Below are 11,545 nucleotides of genomic sequence, written 5' to 3'. Positions count from 1 at the left end.
TGCTTGGGTATATGTGTGTGCATGCAACCATGTGTGGGCCACACAGAGGACAGAGGGAGGTGTCAGATTCCTTTAGATACAGGTTGGAGAGACAGGTGATCGTGAGCTGCCATGTGCTGCTGGGCACCAAACCTAAGTCTTCTGCAAGAGCAGCAAGTGCTGGTAACTGCTGAGCCGTCTCTCCAGCCCCTCACCTGTCCCCATTTATGTGTGTGCCTTGAATCAAAATTGTGACCGCTCAGCTTATCTCTTCCTGGACTTGACTGTCTATATCCTTCCGTGAGTTCCTTCTTATGTGCTACAGCTACGCACACACATATCTCTAAGGAAGTCTTTTTGCCTGGATTATGGTTATAAAGAGATCACCTTTATTCTTCCCATGTTGTCATATATTTTAACTCTGTTTCCTGTGATTTTTTTTAAATGTGAGTAGTCAAATTTCATAATTTTTTATGTTTTAAATTAATGTTTTGCTATCTCGTTTGAGAAATCAATCCCTACCCTGAAGTCACAAATAACCAGTATGTTCTTCAATATTTCTTCTCTCTAGCAACTTCCCTGAATATTTTAAAGGGTTTTTCATTTCATTATTTCTAATCTACTAGAAGGTTGTTTTATGAAAGATGTGAAACATTGATCTAATTTATTTTTATATGAAAATCAATTCTCCCTATCACTGATTAGCCCAGCTCATCTCTTCCATTTATTCTTTTCACCAAGTATTCTTGAATTACTCAGAGATTCTCCATTCCCCTCTGGTGATCTATTTTTCTGTCCTAGGCTAACATCGCCTTAGTCTTATTGCCATAGTTTTATTATTAATCTGATCACAGGGATACAAGTCTTTGCTTGTCTTCTAAAAAGAGTTTTAGCATTCAGCTCTTCCCAACTATCTTCTGACCTCTTATAAAAAAAATATTTTGACCTTACATAAAAAATGCAATTTGCTTCTTGTGAAAAGACCTTTGTAGATTACAAATCATTAAGCCCTGCTCTCTGCTCCTAGGTTAGAACACGGTGCTCGCTCGCTCTCTCTCTCTCTCTCTCTCTCTCTCTCTCTCTCTCTCTCTCTCTCTCTCTCACCAAAGAGTCATTACGGCTAAACAGCATAGCTCACACAAATGGATCATCTGGGATTTACTGTGCTTCTTCTAATGGGGTGTGATCATTTCCTATTTCATTTTTTTTATTTATGTGCACATACATGAGTGTGTGTGGGGGGTGCTCATGTGCTGCCTGTGGAGGTCAGGGACAACTTGTCAGAGTCAGTTCTCTCCTTCCACCACATGGTTCCTGAGATCCAGCTCTGATCATCAGGGTAACTGGCTGTCACCTTTACCCATTGAGCCATCTCACCTCCCCAATCAATGTCTTAGACACGTTCAGTTGATGCTTAGATATAACGAGGTCTTGTTCATTGCATGTTCAGTTGATGCTTAGATATAATGAGGTCTTGTTCATTGGCTACAAGACTCTGACTCTACTGTTAGGGCACGATCCTGTTACTCTGTACAAATACATTTCCCTAGTGTACTGGCTAGGACTGTGTCAACTTCACACCAGCCAGAGTCATTTTGGAAGAGGAAACCTCAGCTGAGGAAAGGGCCCCACCAGCCTGGCATGTAGGCAAGTCTGTGGTGCATTTTCTTGCTTGATGATTGGTGTGGGAGGGGCCAAGATCACTGTGGGTGGTGCCAGCCCTGAGTAGATGATCCTGGTTATATAACAGCACTGCTGAGAGAAAGCCCATTAGCATCATTCCTCCAGGGCCTTTGCATCACCTCCTGCCTCCAGGTTCCTATTCTGAGTTCCTGCCCCAACTTTCCCTGGATGATGGACAAGCTGTAAACTGAAATAAACCCTTTCCTCTCTGAGCTGCTTTTGGTCATGGTACATTATCACAGCAGTAGGAGCCCGGAGACTCCTAGTTTCTCTTTGTGTGTTAGATCAGTTTCTGAAGGAAACATATTAAACCCCCAACTCTGATGACAATATAATCTCTTTGTAATTCTCTCACATCTTCTTCCCCCTGAATTTTGAAGTGAGAGTTATTGTCCAGTCTCATGACATCGTCATGGTGAATGGCTTCCTCTTCTCAACACACTTCTTTGATTTCCGTTCCCAGATATCATCTATGTTATCAATTATGTAAGATACAAAATATTCTGATTGCTCATGCTTGTAGAAAATTGAGCCGCTTCTAATTTGGGCCACTCTGCCCAGTCTGCTCCACGTTGCATAACCATACAGAAGCATCTCCAGATTCAGTATACAGAAAAGCAAAGGGTATTTAATTCATAATTATGAGCTTCAAATAACTTCCACCTCATCTTCATTGCTCAATTTAATTTTTAAATTAAAAATAGATGATTCATCTGGAGAAATTATTTTTAAAAGCTACTAATTAAACTAAAATGTTTAAATGTCAGCTGTCCACTGTTTTCTCTATTTCTTCCTTCCTGATCTCCAGGGACCCTTTCAATGTTACCTTTTCTGTACATGCGTAGGGAGACACTACCTTTCTGGAAAAACGTGATTGAGCTCCACGGTGCCTTTGCACGTCCTTTGGGAAAGAGCTGAGAAACCAACTTGGACTGGGGTTAAATCCAGGCTCTGGTGCTTGTCACTGAGGAAAAGCTACAGCTTTGTCTTGGCTTTATCTAGGCTAAAACCGGAGGGGGTGGGGGCGATGCGTGTTTCAGAGTTTTGCTTGAATGATCCATTTTACAGAAAATAGTCCAGTGCTCTAGAAACCTAGTTATTTCCTTTCTTTCCTTCCCTTCAATATATTTCCTGGAAAAACATGAGCAAATGCTTATTCACCCCAGTTAGGGACCAGCCAAAGGACAAATCAATGCTTCTGCTGTGTCTTGCTTAGTAAAGCAGTGAGCATATCACAGCTACTTACAGAGTATGAGTGAGGACTTACTTACAGGAGCACTGGTGACTCAAAGACAGTTGCATCACTGAAAGGCTTCCCCATGGGTGATGAGCCATGAAAGCTACATCTTTGGAATTGGGAGGCAGCTCCACCAGTCAGAACAGCCTCTGCCCAGGAATTGGTGCTGCTTATATAACCTTGTGGGAGGGGGCTCGTGAGTCTTGTAACTTTCAGGAGTTTCCTGAGCCTCATAAGTTGTGCTGACTTCCCAGGCCTTTGTTGTGATTTGAATGAGAATGTCCTCCATAGGTTCATGTATTTGAATATTCGGTTCCCAGTTGGCAAGGCTGTTTGGAGAGGCTTAGGGGCTTTGCTGGGGGAAGTACGCCATTAGAGGCAGACTTTGAGAGTTTAAAAACTCATGTCATTTCCACTTCTCTCTGCTTCCTGCTTGTGGATCGAGATAGGAGCTCTGCACATCTAGTTTCTGCCTCTGTGCCACTGCTAAGCTGCCATGCCTCCCCACCACGACAGACCATTATCCAGCTGGAACAGGAAGCCCAGATAAACTTTTCTATGCATCGCCTTGGTCATGGTGTTTTATTACAACAATAGAAAAAAAGTAATCAGGCCTCAAATATTCAGGCATCTGACAGCAAACCAAAGTCTCTCCTTGCTATTATAGCACTGCATAGTGTGGCTAGTTTTCCACTCTCTCCACTGAGCCATGTTACCAGCCCCCATGCATGTGGTTTAAGGGAATAGGGCATCAGTAATATGCCTATGTTGTGTGTGGAACAATGAGCTATGTGATGTTAGCATGGCAAGCCTACCAGAGGACATCACTGAGTGTGTCTTGTATTCGTATATCAATTATATGGCTATCTTTTAAATTATTTGTTTCCAGAGTTCATGGCTATCCTGTATAAACCAGGAATCAAGATGCAACAACAACAACAACAACAAAAAATCTCTTGAGACCAGATGAACAATTGAATAAGTTTTAGGCAGAGAGTAGTAGCAAGATTTGCAGAAGAGGGAGGACTCTTAAAATCATATCGTGCCAGAGGTTCTGTTCTTTCTTGTGTGTGAAACAGAATGAGTTCTGGGCCCCTTTTCACTCCATGTCACTCAAATGGTCTGACTCGATTGTTGAATCTGCAGATGCCTCCAAAGAAAAGGGTTCTTAGTGGGCTCCTTATTTCAAGTCCCCATAGCCAAATCCATCAGACAATTGCTACTGACCGGTCTGGGATTATTTTAAACACTGTCCTCACATTGCCTGCTCCCTGCTTGGCCTCCATTCCTCTAGTGTAACAGCCCATGAAACAAACAAAAAAGGGCAAAGATGGATGAAAGCAGGAATAAAAGGGTTAATTACAGTGTGGTCCTTAGTGCAAGTCTGTAACATCCATCTTATTGAATCCCAATAAATGCTTACAACTCATCACCAGTAAGAACCTAATTAGACATTTATTGCTTATGTAATTCTGAATTAATGGCACAGCAACAAGATTAATATCTCACATATTTGTTACAGCTCAGCACTCCCCATTTTAATAATCAATTGATATTTCGTTAACATGCATTAACTATCCTATTAAAACTAAATTAAATGCTATTCTGATTTGATTTTATTAAGTAAATGTTGGTACCACTAATGAGATGCAAACCACTTAAATCGTGACAGGACAGCCAAATTCGGGTCCTTCTGGTAAGCGAAGTAATTTTGGAGTGGGAAAAAAAATGAGCAGATGTGTGCCTTGAGTTGACAGTTTCATAAATACTGCACAATTCGGCTCTGATGGATTCTCAACCAACATCCTGAAAGACTTAAAGGAACTTCCAGAATATTCTTTTCTCTGATCAGACTGGTAGATACACCTCCCTGGGTTGTGAGGCTACTCATTTGGGAAAAGCAAGACAGTATGGCTTCAGGAATGGAGTTCACTTCAGTCCTTGACTCCCTTCCGTTGTCAGCCTGACACACTGGGAAAGAGATACCCACACCTAAGGAGCTGCCCCCATCAGATTAACCTGTGGGCACGTCCGTGGGGGTGTTGTCTTGATTTTTAGCTGACGGGAGAGGACTCAGCTCACTGCAGGGGCTGGCATCACTGGGCAGGTGTTTCTGCACCACCTAGAATAAAGTAGCCAAGCAAGAGAGGAAAGCCAGCCTGCAAGGAAGTTTTCATCTGTGCCTTCTGCTCTGGTTCCTGCCTCCAGATTTTTGTCTTGAGTTCTTGCCCTGGCTTAGCCTCTCTGTGATGGTCTGTACTCTGTAAACTTCCCTCCACCCAAACCAAAATGTTGATTTTGGTCCATGTTTTAGCACAACAGAAGAAGAAGAAGAAAAAAATCAGAAACAAACAAAATTTGACTTAAAGTCGTACAGTATTCCTGTTTGGGCGAGGAAGCGAATTTGGTTTCAACAAGGGAATGGAATTCAAGAATTAACTTACATGATAAATATGTATTCAATTAATAATCATTGAAGACTTGCTATGTCCCAAAGTAGATTTTGATCCTATCTTCCGGGGGAGGGGCGGGGGTTGCTGAAACTTCCTCCATCTACCATGACAGTAGAATGCACTGCAAGAGGAAGCAGACTGTGAATTCAAGAGTCTACAGTCTCATTAGGGAAAAAGGGGGAAATGGTGTGAGAACTTCCTGCATCTGGGGTCTGAACTTGGCCAGGGTGGAAAGGTCAAAAAATGGAGTCCTAGTCTCCTATCAGGTGCCTGGCTAGGAATCCCTGCTTAGTACATTTGCGGAGTGAGAGAAAGCATCTCAAAACAATGGACCCATGAGGATACGCTTGATCCAAGCCCAAAGCATGGCATCTAAGGTTCATTCTCTACATCTCTACAGGAATCTAGTTATGAAATCCCAAAGGGAAATCAGAAGGTTGGCAGCCGCACTGAAACTGTTTCTCTGTTTGAATCGATTTCAATCAAGGGTCTTGTCAAACAATTAACTGGTATCTCTTCACATATATAGTCAAATCATGAGAGACATGGGGTGGGTAGCTAAGTTTTCTGCAACAGATCCACACCATTTCAACAAAGTCAGTGATTGGGGCTTCCGGTGAAGCAGACAACGGGGGTAGGAAATCGGACGCTTTGGTTGCTTAGGCGACTTTGCATTTCTGTCTTCCCAAACCTAACTATGAACAACTCCGCCTTCCACTCTCAGGAGAGTCCTGAAGAAGAACACGTAGTACAGAAACCATGAACATAGGAAGCAAGTCAGCCAGAGAGGCCCAGAAGGCGGGACTTCCGGGGCAGCAGACAAGCATCCCGCAGGCTCTCAGCTGTCTTTGCCAGCTGTTCCTCTCCTCGTGTGATTGAGCTTTCAATAGTTCCATTGTGCGCTGTAAATGTTTCCTGTGCGTATTTTAGCATTTCAATCCGAAATTAAGAAATTCGTGATCGATTATATGGCTGGTTTCCCAATGTTCTGTTTTTCCCTTCTGTGGGAGGAGGTACGTTCCTTTGAAGAAGAAAGTCCAGACCGCTGAATGGTGGTGATTAAAAGTTCTCAATCTATCAAGATAGTACCCAGGAAATCCCTTTAACTGAACAGAATAGCCAAGAAGGAGAGGTGACAGGTGTTGGTTCTCCTATGAAAGACTAGTAGACGCAAAGCTAATAGGTAAATCTTCATAGAGGGGCATCCTTCAAAACAGGTTGGAAATTCTTTGATAATGATTAGACACGGAATGACATTTTCTGAAGTGTTGAACTGCCAATAAAGGAGGGAATCAAGACTGGAATTTACAACAGCCCATTCCTCTCCCCATCCTTCCCGCCTGAGCTGAAGCAGGGAGACAAAGATCTTGACACCCCAGGGGGAACATGCTTGAGGATTCTTCCCCCAGCTATAGACAGGGACTATATTAGATGTAGACAGAGACTTTGTTAGCCGGGAACCGGAACTATTTTAGAAAGACTTCCCTGAGGAAAAGGGTGAAGACCAAGGACAAAGTCTAGGAGTTATCGCCAGCAGGGTTGAAACAGGGCCCACAGAGGAATCCTTCCCTCTCCTGGACAGCATCTGCCTAGGCAAAGGGTGACAGCATGTGTCACCCATGTTTCACCTTTCCCAGAGCATCTTCCATGCCCCCTGTCCATGTTGCACACCACGTATTCAATACGGAAGGTGTAGTCAGATTAGTCTGTGCTCCTGACCTTGGCCTCTAGAGTTCGTTCTCCTGCAGGAATCTAGGTTACAAAATCCCAAGGGGAAATCAGAAGGTTAGTAGCCACACTGGAACTGTTTCTCTGATTGAATCGATTTCAACCAAGGGGTCTTGGCAAACATTTGATCGGCATCTCTTCACTTACGTTGTCAAATCATGACAGACACGGCGTGGGTAGCTGGGTTTTCCACAACAGATCCACACCATTTCAAAAATGGCTCAAGAACAGCCTGCTATAGAGGACTGTCTCCTGTCTCTCTGAGGTCTTGTCTTTGCCCTTAGAGATGAAGGCTGTGTCACTGTTTGGGATTTCAACTTGTCTTGTCTTAGAGAAGGGATGTATGTGTTCAGTGTATGGGGAAGTTCAGGACTGAATATTTAAATACTGAAAAAGGAAACCAAGGGAGTAGTTCTGCTCACCAAGTCGCTATGTCACCATTCCTGTGGGAAGAACACACACACACACATACATCCCTTGCAGTGCTTAGGAGTAGCAGGGCTAGTGTGTGTCACAGCCTGTTTCATTCCCAACATCACAGCAATAATGTTGACAATACATGCAATGTTATCCACCATAATATCAAGTACTGTGGTTGGAGCTGTAAAGCAGGAGACATAATTCCACAGATACAGGGCCTCCAGTCAGATTCATCTGAGTTTTACAGGGGCTCTACATGTACGAATTGAATGAAAGTTTGAGGCAGCCAAGAGTCAACTTTCTCTTCCTACTCAGCCCTCAGTACCCAGCTGCCAGTACCTAATTGACCCTGTAGATAATTGGCCCCAGATTGTGGCCTAATTGAGCCTGTCATGGGAAGGCTATTTCCTTCCAGACTCAAGGGTATACCCCGCTGTGACACTCTTGGGGCCAGTGAACACACTGGGAGGAAATGCAACTCCCACTTCAGTTGAACAAATCTTGAGGCATTTATTGAGGGGTCTTGGTGCCAAGGCTTTGTTTTCAGTCTCGTGGGCCTCAAAAGAGACTGCAGTCCCTTCTCTTATACCCTTGACACTTTTCTGTGCTTCAAATATGTCTACTCTGAACTTGGAGGTTGCATGAAGCCCAGGGGTTTTCCTTCACTTCACAGCAAGGCAGTCTAAACAGTCATAATCCTTAAGCGATTTGTCTGCTAAGTGGACTTAAGTAATTCCATTAGCAAGGCCTCTAGTTTCTAGACCCATCTCACTGACTACTTGCCCATGTGAAGAGTTAAAACAATGTTTTTATAGACTTCTAGCTCTTCATGGTTGAGATAGGGGAAGGGGCATGGATAACAGCTTAGAGTAAGGCCATAACTTAGCAGAGCAGCCACAAAGACCATGAGGACAGAAGGGATGTGGTAAGTTCCAACCTTGCTAATTATATTCACATAAGGACACAGTCTAAGAGCTATTATGCAAGCCAGGTATGGTGGTGCACACCTTTAATCCTAGCACTTGAGAGGCAGAGGCAGATGGATCTCTGATTCAAGGGTAGACTGGTCTACTGAGCAAGTTCCAGGACAGCCAGGGCCACACAGGGAAATCCTGTCTTGAAAAAACAAACAACTATAGAATAGCTATTGTGCCAGAATCAGACAGCAGAGAAGTATTAGAAATGATTGATGGGAAAGTTGGTTAATTTCATAAGGCAATGAACAGAGAAATGAAGTGTGTCAGAAACAAACAGTCATAGACAACTGATTAGCATTACTATTCCTAGAACCCGTGCAAGGCAAAGCTATATCCTTTTCCTCCTTGATGTTTATGTCTACTTATAAAGAAGTATAATCAGTTTTGTTGTTGTTGTTGTTGTTTTGTTTTTTTGAGATAGGGTTTCTGTGTCCTGGAACTAGCTCTTGTAGACCAGGCTGGTCTCAAATTCACAGAGATCCGCCTGCCTCTGCCTCCCAAATCCTGGGATTAAAGACAAACACCAGCACCGCCTGACTGTATGCTCAGTTTTGAACTTGAGATCTGTATAGGACAGACAAATACAGACTGTATCAAGAAGAGAAATATGTATATGCCTTGGCTTATAGGAAAAGAGACACGGCGCTCCAGGGTTCCAGGGTCTCTGCATCATTTCCTCTCCGTGTCTGACTCCGAGTTCACACTTCTTTATCAGGACACCTGCCACACTGGATCACACTCCAATGACTTCATTTTACCTGTATTATTTCCAAATCATGTCGAATTCTGAGCTAACAACAGCTAAGAAAGACTTCAGCATATGAACCTCAGGAAACACAATTCCACCCACGAAAGAGAGTCACAGCAATGCTGCTGGGAGAATGTTTACTCTAGAGACTTGGCATCAACAGAAACCATGTTGAGGCTTCTCTTAGAACAACAGCTTTTTCTCAAGCTCATTGCTACTCGGCCTTGGGGGCTTGATGAGTTCTAGGTCAGTGCTAGACCCTGTCTCTCAGACGCTAGACAATGTTCCTCGGGATGACAGCCAAGGTCGTCCTGTCCCCACCGCGAATGCATTCATACACATGTACTCTCACACGCAGAGAAGTGCACACACACACACACACACACACACACAGAGGGGAAGGGAGAGAGGGAGAGAGAGAGAATATAAAACTTTCACAGGAAATAATAAAACCTAGTAAAACCTTCACAGCCAAATCCATGAGTGTGCTACACTGTCTCCTAGGTGTTTCCAAATCAGTCGATTTGGGGATTGGCCATGATGAAACCCAAACACCCCTATTATTTAGCTATTTATACATACCTTAGGGGCCAGATAGGATGTGTGAGAGGTAGTTTTCTCTGGGAGCTGAAGAAAGGAACAGAGAGGATCATGGGAAGTTTTGGGAAGGTTGGATGTAGCTAAGTAGCAGGCAGTGGTGACTTGGTACACCACAGTGCCAGGACCCTTCTCCCTCTATCTGCGACATCAGAAAAGGCACGTTGTTGAAGCTTGGGCACTTACAAGTAATTTTCCTTCTTGTGCTACTGATCCTGCATTTGTGGAGATGGAAGGACTCGGAGGGTGCCTGTTTGCAAAATTTTACTTTATAACCCAAATTCTATATCCTGCTGAAGAGAGTGCTGCTGCTTGCAGACTCAAGGTAATTTGGAAATCATGTTCAACTTGTGTTTACATAAAAATTCAAGATAAAATAGTGTTTTCTCTCTGGATGAGACTGAGAGAGCTACTTGACCATCGCGCTAGAGCACTCGAATATGTGAAGGTGTATGTAGAAACAACCCATGAAATGTTCTATAGCTCCACACCAGGGATGCTGCAATGCATGCTTACACACATGCAAACATGCATGTGCATGCCCCCACACACTGTATAGCAGACACTTATAAACCTTTTCAGGCAAGCAGAGGTTATGGATGAAAAGGAGCTGGGAAGCCCTGGTCTATAGAGTATGTCAGGATCTAAACTCTCTTGGACATACTATACCCTCCCCTGTCTCCTCCCAGGCTCTCCCCACCCACCCAACTCCATACCTTTTTTTCTCTCTTTCTCTTTAGAAAACAAACAGGCAACCCCCCCTTTAAAAAACCATATTATTTAAAAGAAAAAAAAAGCCCAAGAAACACACACACACACACACACAAAAGAGGATGCCGGGCAATGGTGGTGCACGCCTTTAATCCCAGCACTCGGGAGGCAGAGGCAGGCGGATCTCTGTGAGTTCGAGACCAGCCTGGTCTACAGAGCTAGTTCCAGGACAGGCTCCAAAGCCACAGAGAAACCCTGTCTTGAAAAACCAAAAAAAAAAAAAAAAAAAAAAAGAAAGAAACACTCACACATACCACCATAAAAACACAAAATTAAGAAGACAATTTGAGATGACAACAAAATTCTACAGAAGCACATTGAGTTCATCTTGCATAGGCCATCGACTGCTGGGCCTGGAGCCTGCCCTTCAATGTGATTTATATCTAGTGAGACTCCATTGAAGAAAACTAATTTTTTTCCCTTTGTAAGGGGTTGCTGATTGAGGATAGCTCCTGGGTGAGGGATGGGAGCCCATGTCCACTTTCCCTTCTCAGTGGTAGGAACCACGTGGCTTAGACTATGTGGGTTTGTACATGCTGCCCAGGTCTCTGTGAGTCGCTAGGTGTATCAGTCCTTGTGTGAAGGGTCACTCTCATTTAGCGGGCAGATGAACATGTGGAATTTGCACAGTATAATCGTGTCATCTCTGGTAATCTATGAACTGATCCTTTCAGGACATTCCCCAATTCGCAGAAATGGTGGATTGGAGTTTTATTAGTACGTTCATTGGTTCACTGCAACTCAGCAAGCTCACAGGATGCAACACTGGCCCAGCCTCCACAGTCGGTTTCTTTCGTCTCCCACATAGACCATAAACTGACAAAAGATCAAGCACAGATGAATTTCTTTTTTAGATCCACAATTTTGATCATTTTTAGCAGAGAGTCATGCAGTGAGCTAACGTGAACATTTCGCAGTATGAATTTTGATGAATCACACGACCGAAGGAGAC

Source organism: Alexandromys fortis, unplaced genomic scaffold (assembly GCF_014885135.2).
Source record: "Alexandromys fortis isolate MF-2015 unplaced genomic scaffold, M_Fortis_MF-2015_v1.1 scaffold_9, whole genome shotgun sequence".
Lineage (NCBI taxonomy): Eukaryota > Metazoa > Chordata > Mammalia > Rodentia > Cricetidae > Alexandromys > Alexandromys fortis.
Note: the sequence above shows the minus strand (reverse complement) of the source record.